The sequence below is a fragment of the Gossypium arboreum genome, unplaced genomic scaffold, assembly GCF_025698485.1.
Source record: "Gossypium arboreum isolate Shixiya-1 unplaced genomic scaffold, ASM2569848v2 Contig00189, whole genome shotgun sequence".
In the NCBI taxonomy this organism is placed as follows: Eukaryota; Viridiplantae; Streptophyta; class Magnoliopsida; order Malvales; family Malvaceae; genus Gossypium; species Gossypium arboreum.
This window is the reverse complement of record NW_026440308.1, coordinates 98,979-122,260: the sequence shown is the minus strand read 5'-3', so window position 1 is coordinate 122,260 and position 23,282 is coordinate 98,979.

Here is a 23,282-nt window from a genome sequence, read left to right as displayed (position 1 = left end):
CAATATCTGGCAGCCTCGTTGCGATTTCTGTGGTGTGTAGCGGTTGGGTGGGTCGAGTAGTCTCCCCACATGGTGTAAGGCTGGTACGGGGGTGTTATGGATGAACCTGGGTTGGGTTTCTGCATAAACATGTAATATCTGCTCGTTACATTATGGGCCTATGGGCTTTATTCTAATTTTGTTCGGGCTAAGGCCAACTTATTCTATTTCGTGGTTTGAGTGATATAGGCTATGGTTGGGTTAATTTACACACCGAGTTTCCCAAACTCACCCTTTTATTTTCATCCACGCAGTAATCCCCAACCATAGTGGGCTTGGAGCTGTGAGGGAATTATGAGTGGCCACCCGTTCTGAAAGTTTGATTTTCTTCTGGTGAACTGGACATCCTTTTAATTACGTTTGAGGTTTTGGGCTTTTAAATGTAATAAGCCCGTTTATTTATTTTTGATGGTTTTTAATATGTATTACTAAGTTAGGTAATACTTATTTTAACTGTTGAAATTGGATAGCTTTAGGGGGCGTTTTCAAAAACAACAGTTGATTTCAAAATAACACGACAACAAGCAAAGCTTCCGTAATGAAAGTATTTTCCAAAATTAATCACTTTTCCTAAAAATGACTTAATCAAATAGGTTTCCTAAAAATATCCATGACGTTAAGGTGTGGCAATGGCAGTATGCATGTCTAGGATTGGATCCGAAGGGAGCTTGGTACTTAAGCAGTCCGATGGACTCACCACCTCTGTAACATCCTGATTTTCAGATTTATTCGCGGTTTTCAATATTTTGTAAAGATTTTAAAATTTTGTATTTGGATGTGAAATTAATATTTTGAGTAGGTAAATGGGCTTATAGAAGGCCCATGTGTTGGCCAAAATCCGGTTGAATTTTTGAATTTTGGACTTGGGAGTTAGGGGTTCTAGCTAGGTGGTCCTTGTATAGAGTTATGGGCAAATTGCATCACAAAAAGAGCCTTGGTAAAGTGGCCAGGGTGAAGCCACTAGGCTCCTAAAAAGGTGGCGTGTGGAGCTTTGAGGGAGGCATGGGGTCGATTCCCTGTGTTGACAAATAGATGCATTTATTTTTAAGTGCAGGAGGGGTAAGTGTTGGAGTCCAAGTGGATTCTGCTTGAGGAGAGTTTGTGTAACACCCCAAACCCGGCCCAAACGTTATGGCCAAATCTGATGTGCCACATTGGAGTTAAAAATCTGTGTTTCGTTTTAGTGTTTTAAAAGCCATATATTTTGCTGAGTTAACAAAGTGTATGGAAGTTAGGCACCAGGTAGGTATCCGAGGCAGAGGAGGTGAGCCATGAAGGCTGCTTAAGTACCAAGCTCTTTGATTGGATCCAATCCTAGACATGCCCACAACCATAGCCACCCTTTGTTATATCGAGTTTAAATTTGTTTAAGTGAACGACTTTGATAAATCGATTAATTGTGGTGTTGAACTCTTTTGGAAACAAGTATCATTTTGAAAACACGTCCTAAGTCTAGCCCATTTGAATAATTATCAACCAAGTTTAAAGTTATTAAAGTTAAAATAATCCCGAAAAGAAATAAAAGAAAAGTTAAAATGGCCTTATTACAACCCCAAAAAAAACTATAATAATAAATAATATATAATGGAAATTTAAAGAAAACCAACGCTTATTTAAAAGTCCAAAGACAATCACCGTGGCCATTCTCAATCCCTCCTACCAAGTCCCCACATCAAGGCTCACCAAAGGTTAAGGAAAGGGGTGAGTTTGGAAACTCAGTGTGCAACAAGCCCCTTTCGAGCCCAAAACAATAATCACTGTTGGGTCTAAGCCCAAATCCAATCTCAAACATATATTGGGCCATAGCCCTTTTCATATTTCATATTTCATAACACTTGGTGAAGCCTTTTCAAGTTTCATAGCTTGGGCAAGCCTTTATCAGAAACTGGTATGGCCCATAGGCCCATTTTTATAACACATGTAATGTCAAATGAAAGAATGCAACCCATTTGGGGAGACTACTCAACCCACCATCCGCTACTCTCCACCCGTACCAACCAACACACCATGTGGGGATTAACTCGACCTACCCCGCCATAACTCTCCACGGCAAAGATAGCTCTTTATCATATAACCGAGGCCTAGCCTCTTTTTAATAATGGGGCAAAAGCCCTTTTAATAATCGGGGCATAAGCCCTTTAATAATCGGGGCATAAGCCCTTTTGATAATCGGGCATAAGCCCTTTAATAATCGGGGCATAAGCCCTTTTGATAACTGGGGCATAAGCCCTTTTGATAACTAGGGCATAAGCCCTTTAATAATCAGGGCATAAGCCCTTTTGAACTTCCTCCATCCATATAAATTCCCAACCCAATGCATTTATGAACATCTCATGTGCATATCATACATATCATGTGCATATCATACATGTCATGTGCATATCATACATATCATGTTTATCAAAATCCCATGCATTAAGTTCATATATAAACCCTAGGGGTATAATGGTCATTTTCATATTATAAGGGTAATCTTGTAATTTTACCAAAATTAGGGTTTCCATGTTCATTAACCTTTATAAACAATTCATGGGTGCAAACAAGTGATTCTGGCCCGTTTTTAGCGAAATCGAGTTATTGGGCCAAAAACCCCTAATGGGCCCTACTTAGCCAATTTCGTCATCTAGGCCCATTTAGCCTATATTCCATAATGGTTTTATCAGTCTCGAAGCGCAATTTAACTAGTTTTCATATTCTACCAATTTTACCCAAATGGACCCGAAAGCCTGTTGGGCCCTATTGCAGCCCCTCGAGGCCCAACTTACCGTGAATGCCAAAAATCATGTTCTTACCGTTTCCAATGTTCCCAATCATCATCTCAACGAATCTAACTAACTAATGAGCGTTTGCTTGCTCACGAGTCCTCGAAATGCCAGAATTTCGGCATTTCGGCTTTTCGGCATTTATCGCTTTAAGCTATGAAAGGGTTCGTTTACACACCTGATTTGTGATATTCCTCGACGAGATCTCCCACATGATTTCTCCTACCATCAGTTGTTAAATAGATCAGCTCGCAATAATTGAACCAAATCAAGAACTATCCAATATTAACACTTACACATTCGGCTACCCTCCATAATGGCCTTAGGCACCTTACCTTTGTCGCGATTGATGACTAGGCCTAGCTACTCCGGTGATCCAAGCTACTCCAAGTCGACACTACACCTTGCTGCTCCTTCAATAAATAAACCAAAAATATTAAAAGAAGACCCCATAAAGTCTATGCCCATATTCGCCATCTCCTAAATTTGGGGTTTGACTTTTGGCCAAAGTTACACTAGGAATTGTTTAGAGTTTGAACACTTACCATAGTCTTTCTCCTCTTAAATCTGGATGCCTAAAAGGTAAAGGAATCGAGCGCCAACTATAGAAAAGAAAAGAAAAGGTTGCTGGTCACAAAGAATCGGCACCCCTATCTTCACCGATTTGCTTTTTATGTATTTCTAGAAGTAGAGATTAAGGAAAGAAACAATGGTGAATAGAGGAAATAGTGGGCTTTTTGAAAGAAGAAAAGGAAGAAAAATGAATAGGAGGGTGGTAGATTCTGCTAGAAAAGAAAAGAGAAAAAGGCTACACACCAAAGAAGAAATCGGCACAACTAAGACCCTAATGCCGAAATTACTAACCTAATACCCTCTCGCCGAAAATCCCTCTCCAATCTCCCTTATTCGACCAACTCTATCTCCATATCACATCCCTAAAATCTCTCCCTTATCCCTCCTTAATTTATGCATTTGACTTGATCCAACTCTCCTCTTACGTAATCCACTTAGGTTCCAACACTTACCCTTCCGCACATAAAATAAATACTCTTATTTGCCAACACAGGAATCGATCCTGGTCTTCCTCTATGCTCCACACGCCACCTTTTTAGGAGCTTAGTGGCGTCACCCTTGCCACTTTACCGAGCTCTTTTGTGATACATTTTACCCACAACTTAATATAAGGGTACCTAGCCGAACCCCTAACTCCTAAGTCCAAAATTTAAAAATTCTACCGGTTTTGGCCAACTCATGGGCCTTCCATAGGCCCATTTACATACCCAAATTATGAATTCTATAATCACATACCAAATTTTAGAAATTTACTTAAAATATCTAGAATCGTGAAAAACCCGAAAATCAGGATGTTACAGTTTGGATTAGTCCCAACGCTTGGATTAAGGAGTGATAAGGGGAGAGGTTTAAGGGATTAAGAGAGAGGATAGGAGTTGGCCGAATATTGGGAATTGAAAAGGGAAAATCGGCAGAGGATTATGAGGTTAGTATTTCGGCACCTAGGGTAATGAGTGGTGCCGTTTTCTTCTGCTTAAACACCTTAAGGTTTTTCTTTTCTCTCTTTTCCTCTCTAGCCGAAACTACCACCTCCCCTATTCTTGTTTTTTTCTATTTTTCTTCTTCAAAACCAATCATCAATTCTGCTGTTCATCAATACTTTTGCCGAATCCATAAAAGCCGAAATCCTGTGATCACTGCTTGTGCGGATTTCTTCAAAGCCAGGTCCTTTTATTTTCTTTTATTTTTATTAAATATACGATTATCTTTTCTCAATCCTAGATACCTGACGGCAATTTTACTTCAAGGTTATAGTTACATATTGTCATCTCCTTCACCACCCGAAAGCAAAAAAAACCATAGATTTGGGGGCTTGTAACCGAAACTTCAAAACTCCGAGAGTCGAGTTCTACCGTCGTTTGAAAGATAAAATCTGCACCAGATTGCATGGAGATCAAAAAAGAGTAAGGGGTAAGTGTCCATCATCTCAGATCTGGTCATATTTTACAAAGTTAGGAAAAGCCGAAATCTCTAAAAAAAATTAGGGAGGTTGTCGATTGAGCATAAGGCTTTAAGGCTTTGTAACTGATGTTTTCTTTCGGTGATTAGAGTCTTCTTAAGCATTGGATCAAAAGCATGAATCATTGGAACAATCGGATTCGGAGCTAGCTATCGATTTTGGCAAAAAGGTAAGGTTTCAAAGGCTTTTAGGGACATGGTTCGATCATGGATAAGTAGGTTGTGGGTTTAGTGATTCTGGTTTGTAAATAAGAACTATGCTAATCAATTGTAGGACATCAGAAGAGATCTCAAGATCCGTCATGAATCGGTGTGTCCAACACCCTTCCTTAGTTCAATTCGGCAAAAGCCGAAATGCCGAAATTCTGGCATTTCATAGGCTTGTGAGTATGCGAATGCTCTCAAGACATAGAGTAATTGTTAGATCTAGCACCGTAAAAGTGGTAGGTAAGTTCGTGTGACATTTTAGCGTACTTCGGAAAAAGAGGCCAGATGGGCCAAAACTGGCCCAATGGGCTTACGGACCAATATGGGTAAGATATGGGCAAATTAGCCTGTTAGTTAGATGGTGGAACCAAATTGCATAAAACTGCTAAAAATTACTGAAATAACGTGTGTAGTTGCGTAAGTACAAAATTACCCCTAAAGAGCATAATTACCGAAATACCTCTAGGGTTTAAATTGGCTAAACTGCATGATTGATTAATACTGTATTGTACATGATATGCTTTATTAATATCTGTTGCATGGGATTGGGGTAACTGATGGAGGAAGTATTGAAAGTGGTTCATCCACGTACTAGAGGCTTTGCCTCAACTTACTGATATTTGAGCAGCGTTGCTGCAACTGTGGTGTAACATCCTGATTTTCGGGTTTATTCGCAATTTTCAATATTTTGTAAAGATTTTTAAAATTTTGTATTTGGATGTGGAATTAGTATTTTGAGTAGGTAAATGGGCTTATGAAGGCCCATGAGTTGGCCAAAACCCAGTTGAATTTTTGGAATTTTAGACTTAGGAGTTAGGGGTTCTGGCTAAGTGGCCTTAAGTGGAGTGATGGGTAAATTGCATCACAAATGAGCCTTTGGTAAAGTGGCTAAGTGACGCCACTAGGGAGCTATGAAGGTGGCGTGTAAGTGTTGGGGGAAGACCTGGGTTCGATTCCCTTTGTTGGCAAATAGATGCATTTATTTTTTTAGTGCAGGAGGGGTAAGTGTTGGAGTTCGTGGATTCTGCTAGAGGAGAGTTGGATCAGTTTAACTACTTGGATTAAGGAGTGATAAGGGAGAGATTTAAGGGATTGGGATGAGGCTAGGAGTTAGCCAATGGGGAATCAAGAGGAAAATCGGCATGGGGATTATGAGGGTAGTATTTCGGCACTTAGGGTATTGTTGGTGCCGTTTTCTTCTGCTTTTACACCTTAGGATTGTTCTTTTCTCTCTTTTTCCTCTCTAGCCGAAACTACCACCTCCCCTACTCTTCTTCTTCTATTTTTCTTCTTCAAACTATTCATCATACCTACTATTCATCAACACTTTTGCCGAATCCATAAAAGCCGAAATCTCGTGATCACCGCTTGCCGATTTCTTCAAAGCCGTGTTTTCCTATATTCTTTTGCTTTTATTAATTTACAAATTATCTTTTCTTAATCTCGGATTCTCGACCGCAATTCTACTTCAAGGTTGTAGCCGCATTATCATCTCCTTCATCACACAAAAGCCGAAAAACCATAGATTTGGGGCTTATAGTGAAACTTCGAACTCCGGAGTCGAGTTTTACCATCGCTTGAAAGATAAATCGCACTGGATTGCGTGGAGATCAAAAAGGAGTAAGGGTAAGTGTTCATCATCTCGGATCTGGTTATATTTTACAAAGTTAGGAAAAGCCAAGTCCCTAAAATATAGAGAGGTCATCGAATTGGGCATGTGGCTCTAAAGGTTTTAATCGACGCTTTTCATCAATGATTAGTGTCTTCTTAAGTGTTGGATTGAAAGCGTGAATCATTGGAGCAATCGGATTCGAGCTAGCTATCGATTTTGGCAAAAGGTAAGATTTCAAAGGCTTGTAGGGACATGGTTCGATCATGGGTGAGTTAAGTTTTGGAGTTTAGTGATTATGGTTTGTAAATAAGCACTGTGCTAATCAATTGTAGGATATCGAAGAGATCTCGATGAGGCGTCGCCGTCGGTGTGTGTACGAACACCCTTCTTTAGTTCAATTAAGAAAAGTCGAAATGCAAAATCCGCCTTTCATGGTCATGTGGGTATGCGAATGCTCTCAAGTCATAGAATAATTGTTAGATCTGGCACCGCAAGGTGGTAAGCACGTTCATGTGACGCTTTTAGCGTATTTCGGAAAAAGGGCTCGATGGGCCAAAATCGGGCCCAATGGGCTTACTGGACCAATATGGGTAAGAGATGGGCAAATTAGCCTGTTAGGTAGATGGTGGAATCAAATTGCATAAAACTGATAAAATTATTGAATTAGCTTGTGCAAGAGCGTGATCACGAAATTACCCCTAAAGAGCAAAATTACCAAATTACCCTTAAAGAGCATAATTACCGATATACCCCTAGGGTTTTAAATTGGTTGAATCGCTTGATTGATCACTACCGTATTTTGCATGATATGCATTTATTAATATCTGCTGCATGGGATTGGGGTATTAATGGAGGAAGTCTCGAAAGTGGTTCATCCACGTCTTCGAGGCTTTCCTCAACCGACTGAATTTGAGTGCGTTCTTTGCAACTGTGGTGTGTAAAATTTGGGTGGGTTGAGATATTCCCCACATGGTGTGTAGGGTTGGTGCAGGCGGTGTAGCGGTTGGTGGGTTGAGTAGTCTCCCGGATAGGCTTGCATTCATTATTATGTTGATACTCATGTTCTTCGAATCGGGCCTATGGGCCACATGTTATGTAAAAAGGGCTAAGGCCTTGCTATCAGATTCGAAAAGGGCTTGACCTCTGTGTCTTCGTTATCTGAATAGGGCTTAGGCCCAATGGGCTCGAGCTGAATTGGGCTTTGGATGGGTTTCAGATACACCGAGTTTTCCCAAACTCACCCCCTTCCTCTTCCATCCTTGCAGTGAGCCCTAAAATTGGTGGACTTGGAGTCGGGGGATTCGAGTGGCCATGAAGATTGATTGTCGATTTTAAATAAGTTTAATATATCTAATAATTATAATGATAATAATTTTCATAAAAATTAAAATATTAGTACTAACATAAATATTTTATCAATATATATATTTAAACACTAGTAATATTCAAAACTTCTCAATATTCGGGTTTTCTTCTATCCAAATCCTGGACTCAAAGCCCAACTCTTCTAGGCCCAATTTTTGGGCGTTACACCCAATTTCCACTAAATCACACTTTTATTAAAAATTTTATAAGTTTTACAAATTAGTCATTTTAGCATTGTCATTGAAAATCACTTAGCAAAAGTTGTTTCTCCAACCATAAACATGCATAATCTACCATTAAACATCAAAATACAAAAATTTATAACATGGTTCAAACCCTAAACCTTCATCATAACTCAAATAAGTGGTAGAAATAGGTAGATCATGTTACAAGGATTTCAAAAGTGAAAATCATTAAAATCAAGCAAGAACGGACTTACTTACTATGGAGCTTGGAAAGCTTAAACAAAACCTAGCCATGGTTGTCTTCAAAATTACGGCCAAGGGTTGAAGATGACCAAAATTTAGCTTTTATTTTGTTTATTTAAACATTTAATTACTAAATTTTATCATACTATGGAAAAATTACATTTTGCCCTTAAATTTTATCATATTTACACTTTTACCCTAGGCTTGTAAAATAATTTCCATTCAATTTATTTTCAATTTAAGCCTAGCGAACCACTTTCATAACTATAAAACCCACAATTTCCACTAAATCACACTTTTATGACAAATTTTATAACTTTTACATATTAGTCCTTTTAGCATTTTTATTGAAAATCACTTAACAAAAGTTGTTTCTCCAACCATAAACATGCATAAAGAATTAAACATCAAATAAATGGTAGAAATATAGGTAGATCACGTTACTGAGTTTGAAAATCAAAAATTTATCTTATTTCCTTTAAAATTAAGGGTTGAAGATGACCCTTTATTTAAAACTTTAAAAACCCACGATTTTCCCTAAATCTTATCACTTTTAAGCTAGGATGGTAAAATAATTTTCATTCAACACACAAACTAATCTTTTTTGCTTTTATGATATTTTACTTTTGAAAATCACTTAGCAAAAGTTGTTTCTCCAACCATAAATATGCATAATCTACCCTAAACATCAAAATACACAAATTTATAACATAGTTCAAACCTAGACCTCCATCATAACTCAAATAAATGGTAGAAATAGGTAGATCATGTTACAAGGATTTCAAAATGTGAAAATCATTAAAAATGGGGCAAAACGGACTTACTATGGAGCTTGAAAGCTTAAACAAAACCATAGCCATGGTGGTCTTCAAAATTTCGGTAGGGGTTCAAGATGACCAAAATTTTGCTTTTATTTTATTTATTTAAACAGTTAACTACTAAATTTTATCATACTATGGCAAAATTACATTTTGCCCCTAAATTTATCATTTTACACCCCTAGGCTTTTAAAATAATTTTCATTCAATTTATTTTCACCAAGCCTAGCAGAACCACTTTCATAACTATAAAACCCACAATTTCCACTAAATCACACTTTTATGACAAATTTTATAACTTTTACAAATTAGTCCTTTTTAGAGTTTCATTGAAAATCGCTTGCAAAAGTTGTTTCTCCAACCATAAACATGCATAATCTACCATTAAACATCAAAATACACAAATTTATAACATGGTTCAAACCCTAGACCTTCATCATAACTCAAATAAATGGTAGAAATTGGTAGATCATGTTACAAGGATTTCAAAAGTGAAAATCATCAGCGGGCAAAACGGACTTCTTATGGACCTTGGAAAGCTTAAAATAAATCTTAGCGGTGGTGGACTTCAAAATTTCGGCCGAGGGGTTGAAGATGACCAAAATTTGGCTTTTATTTTGTTTATTTAAACATGTAATTACTAAATTTTATCATACTATGGTAAAAATTAAATTTATGCCCCTAAATTTTATCTTATTTACACTTTTACCCTAGGCTTGTAAAATAATTTTCATTCAATTTATTTTCACTTTAAGCCGAAAGAACCACTTTCATAACTATAAAACCCACAATTTCCACTAAATCACACTTTTATGATAAATTTTATAACTTTTACAAACTAGTCCTTTTTAGCATTGTCATTGAAAATCACAGCAAAAGTTGTTTCTCCAACATAAACATGCATAATCTACCATTAAACATCAAAATACAAAAATTTATAACATGGTTCAAACCCTAAACCTTCATCATAACTCAAATAAGTGGTAGAAATAGGTAGATCATGTTACAAGGATTTCAAAAACGTGAAAATCATTAAAAAGGGCAAAACGGACTTACTATGGAGCTTGGAAAGCTTAAACAAACCCTACCATGGTTGTCTTCAAAATTACGGCCAAGGGTTGAAGATGACCAAAATTTAGCTTTTATTTTGTTTATTTAAACATTTAATTACTAAATTTTATCATACTATGGAAAAATTACATTTTGCCCTAAATTTTATCATATTTACACTTTTACCCTAGGCTTGTAAAATAATTTCCATTCAATTTATTTTCAATTTAAGCCTAGCAGAACCACTTTCATAACTATAAAACCCACAATTTCCACTAAATCACACTTTTATGACAAATTTTATAACTTTTACATATTAGTCCTTTTTAGCATTTTTATTGAAAATCACTTAACAAAAGTTGTTTCTCCAACCATAAACATGCATAATCTAGAATTAAACATCAAAATACACAAATTTATAACATGGTTCAAACCCTAGACCTTCATCATAAGTCAAATAAATGGTAGAAATAGGTAGATCACGTTACAAGGATTTCAAGAATGTGAAAATCATTAAAAGCGGGTCAAAACGAACTTACTATTGAGCTTGGAAAGCTTAAACAAAACCCTAGCCATGGTGGTCTTCAAAATTTCGGTAGGGGTTGAAGATGACCAAAATTTGGCTTTTATTTTGTTTATTTAAACATTTAATTACTAAATTTTATCATACTACAAGCAAAATTAAATTTTGCCCTAAATTTATCTTATTTACACTTTTAAGCTAGGATGGTAAAATAATTTTCATTCAATTTATTTTCACTTTAAGTAAGTAGAACCACTTTCATAACTATAAAACCCACAATTTCCACTAAATCACACTTTTATGATAAATTTTATAACTTTTACAAACTAGTCCTTTTAGCATTTTCATTGAAAATCACTTAGCAAAAGTTGTTTCTCCAACCATAAATATGCATAATCTACTTAAACATCAAAATACACAAATTTATAACATAGTTCAAACCCTAGACCTCCATCATAACTCAAATAAATGGTAGAAATAGGTAGATCATGTTACAAGGATTTCAAAAACGTGAAAATCATTAAAAATGGGGCAAAACGGACTTCTTATGGAGCTTGAAATTAAACAAAACCATAACCATGAGTGGTCTTCAAAATTTCGAAGAGGTTCAAGATGACCAAAATTTTGCTTTTATTTTATTTATTTAAACAGTTAACTACTAAATTTTATCATACTATGGCAAAAATTACATTTTGCCCCTAAATTATCATTTTACACTTTTGCCCTAGGCTTTTAAAATAATTTTCATTCAATTTATTTTCACCTTAAGCCTAGCAGAACCACTTTCATAACTATAAAACCCACAATTTCCACTAAATCACACTTTTATGACAAATTTTATAACTTTTACAAATTAGTCCTTTTAGCGGTTTCATTGAAAATCGCGCAAAAGTTGTTTTCCAACCATAAACATGAATATCTACCATTAAACATCAAAATACACAAATTTATAACATGGTTCAAACCCTAGACCTTCATCATAACTCAAATAAATGGTAGAAATAGGTAGATCGGTTACAAGGATTTCAAGAATGTGAAAATCATTAAAAAGCAGGAAACGAACTTACTATGGACCTTGGAAAGCTTAAACAAAATCCTAGCCATGGTGGTCTTCAAAATTTCGGTAGGGGTTGAAGATGACCAAAATTTGGCTTTTATTTTGTTTATCTAAACATTTAATTACTAAATTTTATCATACTATGGTAAAAATTAAATTTATGCCTAAATTTTATCTTATTTACACTTTTACCATAAGCTTGTAAAATAATTTTCATTCAATTTATTTTCACCTTAAGCTAGCAGAACCACTTTCATAACTATAAAACCCACAATTTCCACTAAATCACACTTTTATGACAAATTTTATAACTTTTACATATTAGTCCTTTTAGCATTTTATTGAAAATCACTTAGCAAAGTTGTTTCTCCAACCATAAACATGCATAATCTAGAATTAAACATCAAAATACACAAATTTATAACATGGTTCAAACCTAGACCTTCATCATAAGTCAAATAAATGGTAGAAATAGGTAGATCACGTTACAAGGATTTCAAGAATGTGAAAATCATTAAGCAGGTCAAAAGAACTTACTATTGAGCTTGGAAAGCTTAGACAAAACCCTAACCATGGTGGTCTTCAAAATTTCGGTAGGGGTTGAAGATGACCAAAATTTGGCTTTTATTTGTTTATTTAAACATTTAATTACTAAATCTTTTATACTATGGAAAAAATTACATTTTGCCCTTAAATTTTATCATATTTACACTTTTACCTAGGCTTGTAAAATAATTTTCATTCAATTTATTTTCAATTTAAGCCTAATAGAACCACTTTCATAACTATAAAACCCACAATTTCCACTAAATCACACTTTTATTAAAAATTTTATAAGTTTTACAAATTAGTCATTTTAGCATTGTCATTGAAAATCACTTAGCAAAAGTTGTTTCTCCAACCATAAACATGCATAATCTACCATTAAACATCAAAATACAAAAATTTATAACATGGTTCAAACCCTAAACCTTCATCATAACTCAAATAAGTGGTAGAAATAGGTAGATCATGTTACAAGGATTTCAAAACGTGAAAATCATTAAAAGCAGGGAGTGAAACGGACTTACTATGGAGCTTGGAAAGCTTAAACAAAACCAAGCCATGGTTGTCTTCAAAATTACGGCCAAGGGTTGAAGATGACCAAATTTAGCTTTTATTTTGTTTATTTAAACATTTAATTACTAAATTTTATCATACTATGGAAAAATTACATTTTGCCCCTAATTTTATCATATTTACACTTTTACCCAAGGCTTGTAAAATAATTTTCATTCAATTTATTTTCAATTTAAGCCTTAGAACCACTTTCATAACTATAAAACCCACAATTTCCACTAAATCAAACTTTATGAAAAAATTTATAACTTTTAAAAATTAGTCCTTTTAGCATTTTCATTGAAAATCACTTAGCAAAAGTTGTTTCTCCACCATAAACATGCATAATCTACCATTAAACATCAAAATACACAAATTTATAACATGGTTCAAACCCTAAACCTTCATCACAACTCAAATAAATGGTAGAAATAGGTAGATCATGTTACAAGGATTTCAAAAACGTGAAAATCATTAAAAGCAGGGCAAACGGACTTACTATGGAGCTTGGAAAGCTTAAACAAAACCCTAACCATGGTGGTCTTCAAAATTTCGGCCAAGGGGTTGAAGATGACCAAAATTTTGCTTTTATTTTGTTTATTTAAACATTTAACTACTAAATTTTATCATACTATGGCAAAATTACATTTTGCCCCTAATTTTATCATTTTACACTTTTGCCCTAGGTTTTAAAATAATTTTCATTCAATTTATTTTCACCTTAAGCCTAGCAGAACCACTTTCATAACTATAAAACCCACAATTTCCACTAAATCACACTTTTATGACAAATTTTATAACTTTTACATATTAGTCCTTTTAGCATTTTATTGAAAATCACAAAAGTTGTTTCTCCAACCATAAACATGCATAATCTAGAATTAAACATCAAAATACACAAATTTATAACATGGTTCAAACCCTAGACCTTCATCATAAGTCAAATAAATGGTAGAAATAGGTAGATCACGTTACAAGGATTTCAAGAATGTGAAAATCATTAAAAGCGGGTCAAGAAACGAACTTACTATTGAGCTTGGAAAGCTTAGACAAAACCCTAACCATGGTGGTCTTCAAAATTTCGGAGAGGTTGAAGATGACCAAAATTTGGCTTTTATTTTGTTTATTTAAACATTTAATTACTAAATTTTATCATACTACGGCAAAAATTAAATTTTGCTAAATTTATCTTATTTACACTTTTAAGCTAGGATTGTAAAATAATTTTCATTCAATTTATTTTCACTTTAAGCCTAATAGAACCACTTCATAACTATAAAACCCACAATTTCCACTAAATCACACTTTTATGACAAATTTTATAAGTTTTACAAATTAGTCCTTTTAGTATTTTCATTGAAAATCACTTAGCAAAAGTTGTTTCTCTAACCATAAAAATGAATAATCTACCATTAAACATCAAAATACACAAATTTATAACATAGTTCAAACCCTAAACCTCCATCATAACTCAAATAAATGGTAGAAATAGAGATCATGTTACAAGGATTTCAAAAAGCGTGAAAATCATTAAAAGGGGGCAAACGGACTTACTATGAGCGTGGAAAGCTTAAACAAAACCTTAGCCATGGTGGTCTTCAAAATTTCGGCAGGGGTTGAAGATGACCAAACTTTTGCTTTTATTTTGTTTATGTAAACATTTAATTACTAAATTTTATCATACCATGGCAAAAATTACATTTTTACCCATAAATTTTATCATTTTACACTTTTGCTAGGCTTTTAAAATAATTTTCATTCAATTTATTTCCACCTTAAGCCTAGCCGAACGACTTTCATAACTATAAAAACCCACAATTTCCACTAAATCACACTTTATGACAATTTATAACTTTTACAAATTAGTCCTTTTTAGCATTTTCATTGAAAATCACTTAGCAAAAGTTGTTTCTCCAACCATAAACATGCATAATCTACCATTAAACATCAAAATACACAAATTTATAACATGGTTCAAGCCCTAGACCTTCATCATAACTCAAATAAATGGTAGAAATTGGTAGATCATGTTACAAGGATTTCAAAAACGTGAAAATCATCAAAAACGGGGCAAGAATGGACTTACTATGGACCTTGGAAAGCTTAAACAAAATCCTAGCCGTGGTGGACTTCAAAATTTCGGTAGGGGTTGAAGATGACCAAATTTGGCTTTTATTTTGTTTATTTAAACATGTAATGTGATGACCCAAAATTGACCCTAGTCGGAAGGTGGTCTCGGGACCACAAAAGAGAACATAAAAATAATTTAAAATTTATTTCGATGCCTATAATATGTGTATTCATGTATGACATTTTTGATGATTGATTTAGTGTTATAAAGGTGAATTTCACTAGAAAGGACCTAGTAGTGAACTTTGAAAGTATGATGGGGAAATGTGTGATAACTAATTAAAGCATGCATGCAAAAAATGGACTTGCATGTCAAATTCCCTTTGTACAAGTGATGGTAAGCCATGACAAAGAGATATGGGCTAAACATGTCATGAAACATGTTTTGTTGGGCATTAGCAGAAATAATAAACAAATAAGCATGGGTAAGAAAAGAATGAAAAAAATGTGTGTGGTGTGGTAATCCCCCTTCTTAGTGAGTTGAGAAAGAAGGAAGAAAAAAATTTTTGTGTTCATCCTTTCTCATCTTTTTGGCGAAAATCATAAGGAGGAAGAGGATTTTTTGCTTCATGCTTGGTTTAGAAGAGATCTAGAAGGTGATTTGGCTAAATTGGCATCAAGATTAAGGTATGTATGAGGTTGTGTTAGGAGTTTCATGCATGTTTTGGTTGCTAACTTGATGTGCATGTTAGCCATGGCTCAAATCTTTGTTATGCCATGGAAATGGTATTTGGCCAAAGTTGTTATGGTGATAAAGCCATTGCATGCTAAGTGTGAAGCTTGATGATGATGCATGCAATGATGGATTGTCTACTCATGAGTAAGATTTTGAGTTTTCTTTTTGTTTAACCATGATTGAAGTTGAAAAGGGGCATGATTGTCATAATCGACCATGATCCATTCATGAGCATGGTTCATGCTTCTGCATGTTAGTTAAAATTTGTGTTTTGGATGGCTATGGACACCTTGAAATTGACCATGCTCATATGTATATATATGTTTGCACATGATGTTTTGGTTGTGAACTAAGTGATGAATATGTTTGTTTAAAGAAGAAGATGTTGAAGAATGATTGTGAAATTGCAAGCACATTCGACCTAGCACACATATGAGTGCTTGATGCTATAATATAAGTTTTGAGCTACAATATGCAAAGCATTAACTAGTAAAATGCATGCTGTTTTTGTGAGGTATTAAGTGCATAATTGGCCTCAACATGGACATGAATATTCGGCCTTGGGTAGCCTATTGAAGGCCTTAGCTTTTCCTTGATGCTCAATGAATTGTATTGAATTGCTTGATGTAGTATAAAATGTGCATGACCATTGTGTATTCAAGCTAAAGGGTGGCCATATGACCATTTAAACTCCTTGTCATATTAGGCCATAAGCTAGCACAATGAGGTTTTAATAAATTGAATTTGTTTGAATTAGCTCAAGAGCTTAGAGGGGCCAATTGGACAAGGGAAGGAAAAAGTGATCGAATAGCCGTAAAGCCGTTCGACAACATCCAGAGTAAGTCCTCAAGTGACCTTAATTGAATTATGTGGAATGAAATATGGATGTATTGATTATTGATTTATGTGTGTATGAGTATTGAATGATACGGGCTAAGTCCGACGATTATGCTAATGATTATAATTGTGTTTGAGCCTTAGTACGAAAATGAAATTTGTATGTCCAATGATTATTGATGTATGTGTGCATGAGAATTGAATGATATCGGGCTAAGCCGAAGACAATTATCTGGAAATTATAACAGGGTTAAACCGAAGGCAATGGTGCTAGTGGCTATATCCGGGCTAAGACAGAAGGCATTCGTCTGAGTCATTCTATCCGGGCTAAGACCGAAGGCATTTGTTGCAATGATATCCGGGTTAAGTCCCGTAGGCCTTGGTCCGGTTACCATATCCGGGCTATGTCGAAGTTTGAATGAGTAGCTATATCCGGTTAAGCTCGAAGGTATGTGATTTGAAAATTATAAGCTTGCTGGAAAATTTCAGCTAATACAATTGTGAAATTTTCCAATAACAAAAGTGTGGTGTGTGCTTTCTGGCTAGGAGTAAGCGTATGCATATCCGCTCCTATGATGGAACGAGTTATCGTATATGAAGCCGTTATTTGTGTATGAACCTAAGAGTTGGGATGGTGAAGTAAGTATGATTATGTGAATGTGTATGTGAAATGATGTATTTGGTTATGAGAATGTAATGCTTTAATTAAAGCTGATTTTATTCCTTGAGACTTACTAAGCATAAAAATGCTTACCCGTTGCTTTGGCTCTCTGTCTTATAGATTTTGCTCGATGCAATCGGATTCGGGATCATTAAAGTCAAGTCATCCACACTATCAATGCCTCTATTTTGGTATAAATTTTGGTTGAACTTTGAAATGGCATGTATAGGACTACCCTTGTTGGTTTAAAAATGTGGTGATGTATATATGTATGCGGCCATGCAAAGCGGCTCGTAAAAGTGAAGAATGAACTTAGACTATTTGCAGTTTATATATATATATGGTGTCATGATGTGACTATGAATTGGAAATGGGAATGTTGGTCACATGATCAGCCATTGGCATGGTTAAAATGATCATATGTGGACCTGTATGGCAAGACTAGTTGGTTCATGGAGACTACAAAATAGGTAAGACCTACCTTAAAACAGATGCTGCCAGCTGCAGTAACGTGAATGTGAAAAATCACCAAAATTTTTAGGAATGGTATTAAATAGTGAATCAGCTATGTAAATGAACCTTGATGAGTCTATTTTCATATGGAAGAAACGAAATTGTCATAGGAGTTACTTGTTAAGAGATATTAAAGCTATTGTGAGACAGGGCCAGAATGGTTTCTGGGTCCCCTGTCGCAACTTTAAAATTTACTATAAATTATCCAGAAAGAATTAGGAGTCATGACTTATATGTACAGATTCCATTTTGAGTCTAGTTTCATTAGAAACAAACGGCACCAGTATTAAAGCCCTGTACAGAGAGATATTCAAGTTGTAACGCACGAAGGTCAGAGCAGTCGATCCCTGTAACAGGGGTGACTTTAACTAATAAACTGTACCAATTGGCCCGACCAAAATTCTAGAAATAAATCCATGGATGGATATATGAGTCTAAATTCAGGAAAATTTACGAAACCAGTTTCGAGTTTTGAAACTCGAGATATGATTTTAAGGCGACAGTGACGCAGTTTTCCAGCCGACTGGAAATGTCAAATTAATGGGCAAAATATGTGGACTTGACTTGTTAACCCTCGTGTAAAACCGGGTGATGGTCTCGGGATGGGGTGTTACAATTTATTGGTATCGAGCCCCGGTTTAGTCGATTCTAGGACTACCGTGAGGTGTTTGGGGTCTATATACATGTCATTAAATGATGAATCGATAGTGTGGTGATTTCGACAATTTGACTTTGAGTTTGTTTATAGCAATGGATCTGATCCCAACCGAGCAATAGCGATGATGGGGAGTGTGGCGCTGCTCACTTTGAGACTGGCGGACTCTCAACCTATGGCCAGACAATCCAAATGATGAGGCTAGGCAAGCCTTTTATAGTGTGATGAGCGAATGGTTTAACCAATACATTCGAACTAACACAGTACTGTTCCACAACCTCCATTCTAGAAATGCAACCCCAGCACCTACAATACCTCCCAGGTGGCGACCAAATAAGGTCAAGTAAGCCCCAGTCGATAGGATTCAAAAACATGCCACTGAATTTAAAGCTACTGGATGATGATGATCTTAGAACGAGCTGAATTTTGGTTGGACAACACTATCCAGGTGCTCGATGAGCTATCTTGTACACCGATGAGTGCTTAAAGTGTACCATCTCCTTGCTACGTGATTCGCCTACTATTGGTGGAGTACTCGACTTACATGGTGCCTGAGCAAGTGACTTGGAATTCTTTCAAACGAGTTAGAAAAAAAAAAGTATATTAGTCAGATTCATCGACCAAAAGCGAAGGAATTTCTTGATCTTAAGCAAGGTTCTATGTCGATTCACCGACTATGAGCGAAAATTTGTGAGGCTTAAGCCGTCTGGCGAGAATGCATTTATCCGAAGCTATTATGTAACAGCTGAGGATGGGCTGAATGATGATATAAGGATGTTCGTTGGCATTCTCGAAATCGAGAGTTCGTAGTACTTGTTGAGAGCTTGTAAGTAGAAGAGCTTAGGAAGGAGAAACAAAAAGGCGATGTGGAACTAGAGAATTCGAAAGAGGTCCTCGGGAAAGTCTCTTCAACATCGAAGAGATTTGAGATGATGTGAACGGTCTAGGCGCTTTGGGCTTTTCAGGCGAGGGACGCGATCGACCCCTATGACCACGAGTCACCGATCGCCGGTGGTGGAAATGATCACGAGAGAGAGGCGGAGTGTCAACATTGTGGCAAATGGCATTAGGAATTGTTGGTTTCGTGATCGCTCTGCTATAAGTGTGGATCGGCCGACCACTTTATGAAGGATTGCAGGATGCTTGAGCAGAATGTGAGTCGAGTGGAAACCGGGTGCTACCTTGCTTTCGGTAGGCCACCTAGAAATATGGGCAATGTCGATGGCGGTCGAGAGGATTTAGAGATGCTACCATCGGATCGAGGCTCGTGCTCTGCGAGGACTTATGCCATCTGGCGCCTTGAGGATCGCCTCTCCGGATGTCATTCGGTGCTTTCACTCTTTCAATACTAATGTGATTGCTTTGATTGACCACGGTTCTACTCAATCTTATATGTGAAACCTTAGCATCCGTAAGACTTTGCCTATTGAGTCTCAGTTTGTAATCGGTGTCAAACCCTTGGGTCATTACGTGCTTGTCAACAAAGTGTGCAAGAAAAGTCCCCTAGTGTTCAGGGTTCTTGTTTCGTGGACTTGATGCTTTTGCGTTATGGTAGAATCGGCGTGCCACATTGGAGTTGAAAACCCACGTTAGTTTTTGTGTTTTAAAACCATACATTTTATTGAGTTAACAAAGTGTATGGAAGCCGGGCACCAGTAGGTATCCGAGGCGAGGAGGTGAGCCATGAAGGTCGCTTAAGTACCAAGCTCTTTAATTGGATTCAATCCTAGACATGCCCACAACCATAGCCACACTTTGTCATTTCGAGTTTAAATTCATTTAAGTGGACGTCTTTGATTAACCGATGAATCGTGGTGTTGAGATAATTTGAAAACAAGTATCATTTTGAAAACACGTCCTAAGTCTAGCCCATTTGAATAATTATTAACCAATTTTAAAGTTATTAAAATTAAAATAATCCCGAAAAGAAATAAAAGAAAAGTTAAAATTGGCCTTATTACAACCCAAAAATAAATAATAATTAAAGGAAATTAAATGAAAACCAACACTTATTTAAAAGCCCAAAAATGATCACCGTGGCCACTCTGAATCCTCTCCGGCCCAAGTCCCAACATCAAGGCTCACCTGCAAGGTTAAGGAAAGGGGGTGAGTTTGGAAACTCAGTGTGCAACAAGCCCTTCGAGCCCAAAAACAATAACGACTGTTGGGTCTAAGCCCAAATCCAATCTCAACATATCTTGGGCCATAGCCCTTTTCATGTTTCATATTCCATAACACTGGTAGAAGCCTTTTCATATTTCATATTCTTGGGCGAAGCCTTTCTCAGTAAGCGGTATGGCCCTTAGGCCTATTTCAATGTCACATATAATTTCAATGAAAGAATGCAACCCATTTGGGAGACTACTCAACCCACCATCCGCTACTCTCTACCGTACCAACCAACACACCATGTGGGATTAACTCGACCCACCCCGCCAAACTCTCCAATTGGCAAAGATAGTGCTTTATCATATAACCGGAGGCCTAGCCTCTTTTAATAAGCAGGGCATAAGCCCTTTTATAATGGGGCATAAGCCCTTTTGATAAGCAGGGCATAAGCCCTTTTGATAAGCGAGGCATAAGCCCTTTTGATAAGCGGGGTATAAGCCCTTTTCACTTCCTCCATCCATATAAAACCCAACCCAATGCATTTATGATTACCTCATGTGCATATCATACATATCATGTGCATAGCATACATTTCATGTGCATAGCATACATACCATATTTATCAAAATCCCATGTATTAAAATCATACATAAACCCTAGGGGTATAATGGTTATTTTTACCTAGGGCAAAGCGGTCATTTTCATATTATAAGGGTAATCTCGTAATTTTACCAAAATTAGGGTTTCCATGTTCATTAACGATTACTAACAATCCATGGGTGCAAACAGTGATTACGGCCCATTTTAGCGAAATCGAGTTATTGGGCCTAAAACCCTAATGGGCCCTACTTAGCCAATTTCGTCATCTAGGCCCATTTAGCCTATATTCCATAACGGTTTTAACAGTCTTATCATGCCATATATGATTTCCATTTTCTACCAATTTTACCCAAATGGGCCCGAAAGCCCAATGGGCCCCACTTGACCCTCGAGGCCTAACTTACCAAGAACGCCAAAAATCACATTCTTACTGTTTCCATCATTCTCGATCACCGTCTCATCAATTTTAACTAACTAGTGAGCGTTAAACGCTCATAAGTCCTCGAAATGCCGAATTTTGGCATTTGACTTTCAACATTTTATCGCTTTAAGCTATGAAAGGGTTCGTTACACACAGGTTTGTGATATTCCTCGACGAGATCTCCTACACGATTTCTCCTATCATCAGTTGTTAAATAGATCAGCTCGCAATAATTGAACCAAATCAAGAACTATCCAATATTAACACTTACACATTCGGCCACTATCCATAATAGCCTTAGGCACCTTACCTTTGTCGAGATTGATGACTAGGCCTAGCTACTCCGGTGATCCAAGCTACTCCAAGTCGACACTACACCTTGCTGCTCCTTCAATAAATAAACCAAAAATATTAAAAGAAGACCCCATAAAGTCTATGCCCATATTCGGCCATCTCCCTAAATTAGAGAGGTTTCGGCTTTTCTTAAACTCCCTAATATTGAATTGATTAAAGCTACGAGCACTTACCAAGGTTCACTTACCCAAACGGTTTCAATCCGTGTTAACTCCGATTCAACGCAATGCAGACTCTAAAACACTAGCGAACCCATTACCACAAGGATCCTACGAATCGGCCACCAAGTCACCCAAGGGTCTTGTGCTTTTGGCTTTTGGGTCATTGAAGAAAAAGTGGTTATGGACCAAAAGGGTGTTGACAAAAGAGTTGAAAGGCTTTTAAAATAACAAGAATCGGCTAAAAAGAAAAAGAACAAGTGTATACCTTTATAAAGCAATCGACTTCCTTTGACTCCTTGATTTGGCTTGTTGATATTCGGTTAGCAATGAAAAGAATGATCGGTTCAACTTTTACTATAAATGAAAGAGAGGAAGAATGAGAGGTAGAGAGTTTGTGGAAGAAATAACGAAAGAGAAAATAGAGGATTAGCTTAAGAACAATTGGCAAGAGGAGAAAGAAAAGAAAAGAGGGAATAGATGAGAGAAGGAAAGAAAATAATTAAAAAAATGAGAAAATTGTTCACTTTTGGGAAAAATAGAAAAGAATAAGAGCAAAAAGAAATAAGATTAAGATTAGAATAAAATAAAATCCTTTTCCAATTTTAATTCCTTCCTTATCTCCTTAATTCATGGCCATAATCAAAGTTTGAATTTAATTCAAACTCCCATCTTGAAAGCAGCGAGTCCCCCATTCAAATTCGACTCCTCCTGCACTGGTACCGTTTCAATTCCATACGGTCCTTCCTACGCACGTTCAAAGAAAAGAATCACCTTTTGTGCATAGCGATCGAACCTAGGACCCCAGGTTGCCCAACCTGACGGCAGCCTTTGGGACGGGCATTTGTTTTCAATAATATACCGTCACCTTTTATCTTAAAGGTTACTGCTAAAGTCCCATTCATTTTAAAATATAACATTAAAACATACCTTCGCTGACTCGAACCCCGGACCTCCGTCCGCCTAGCGCCCACGCCCATCTTTGCAGCCCTTTGCACCGAGCTTCCTTCCTTGCTAATATATGGTCACAATAAATTATAAACCTTACTGCATCGATTCGGCCCACTTTAAAATAAAAGCAGATTCGCTCACGCACGGAATCGAACACATGACCTCTTTAACACACATACGTTGCTTGTCATTTGCACCACGGCTCTCTTTGTGTCAAACTTCATTCA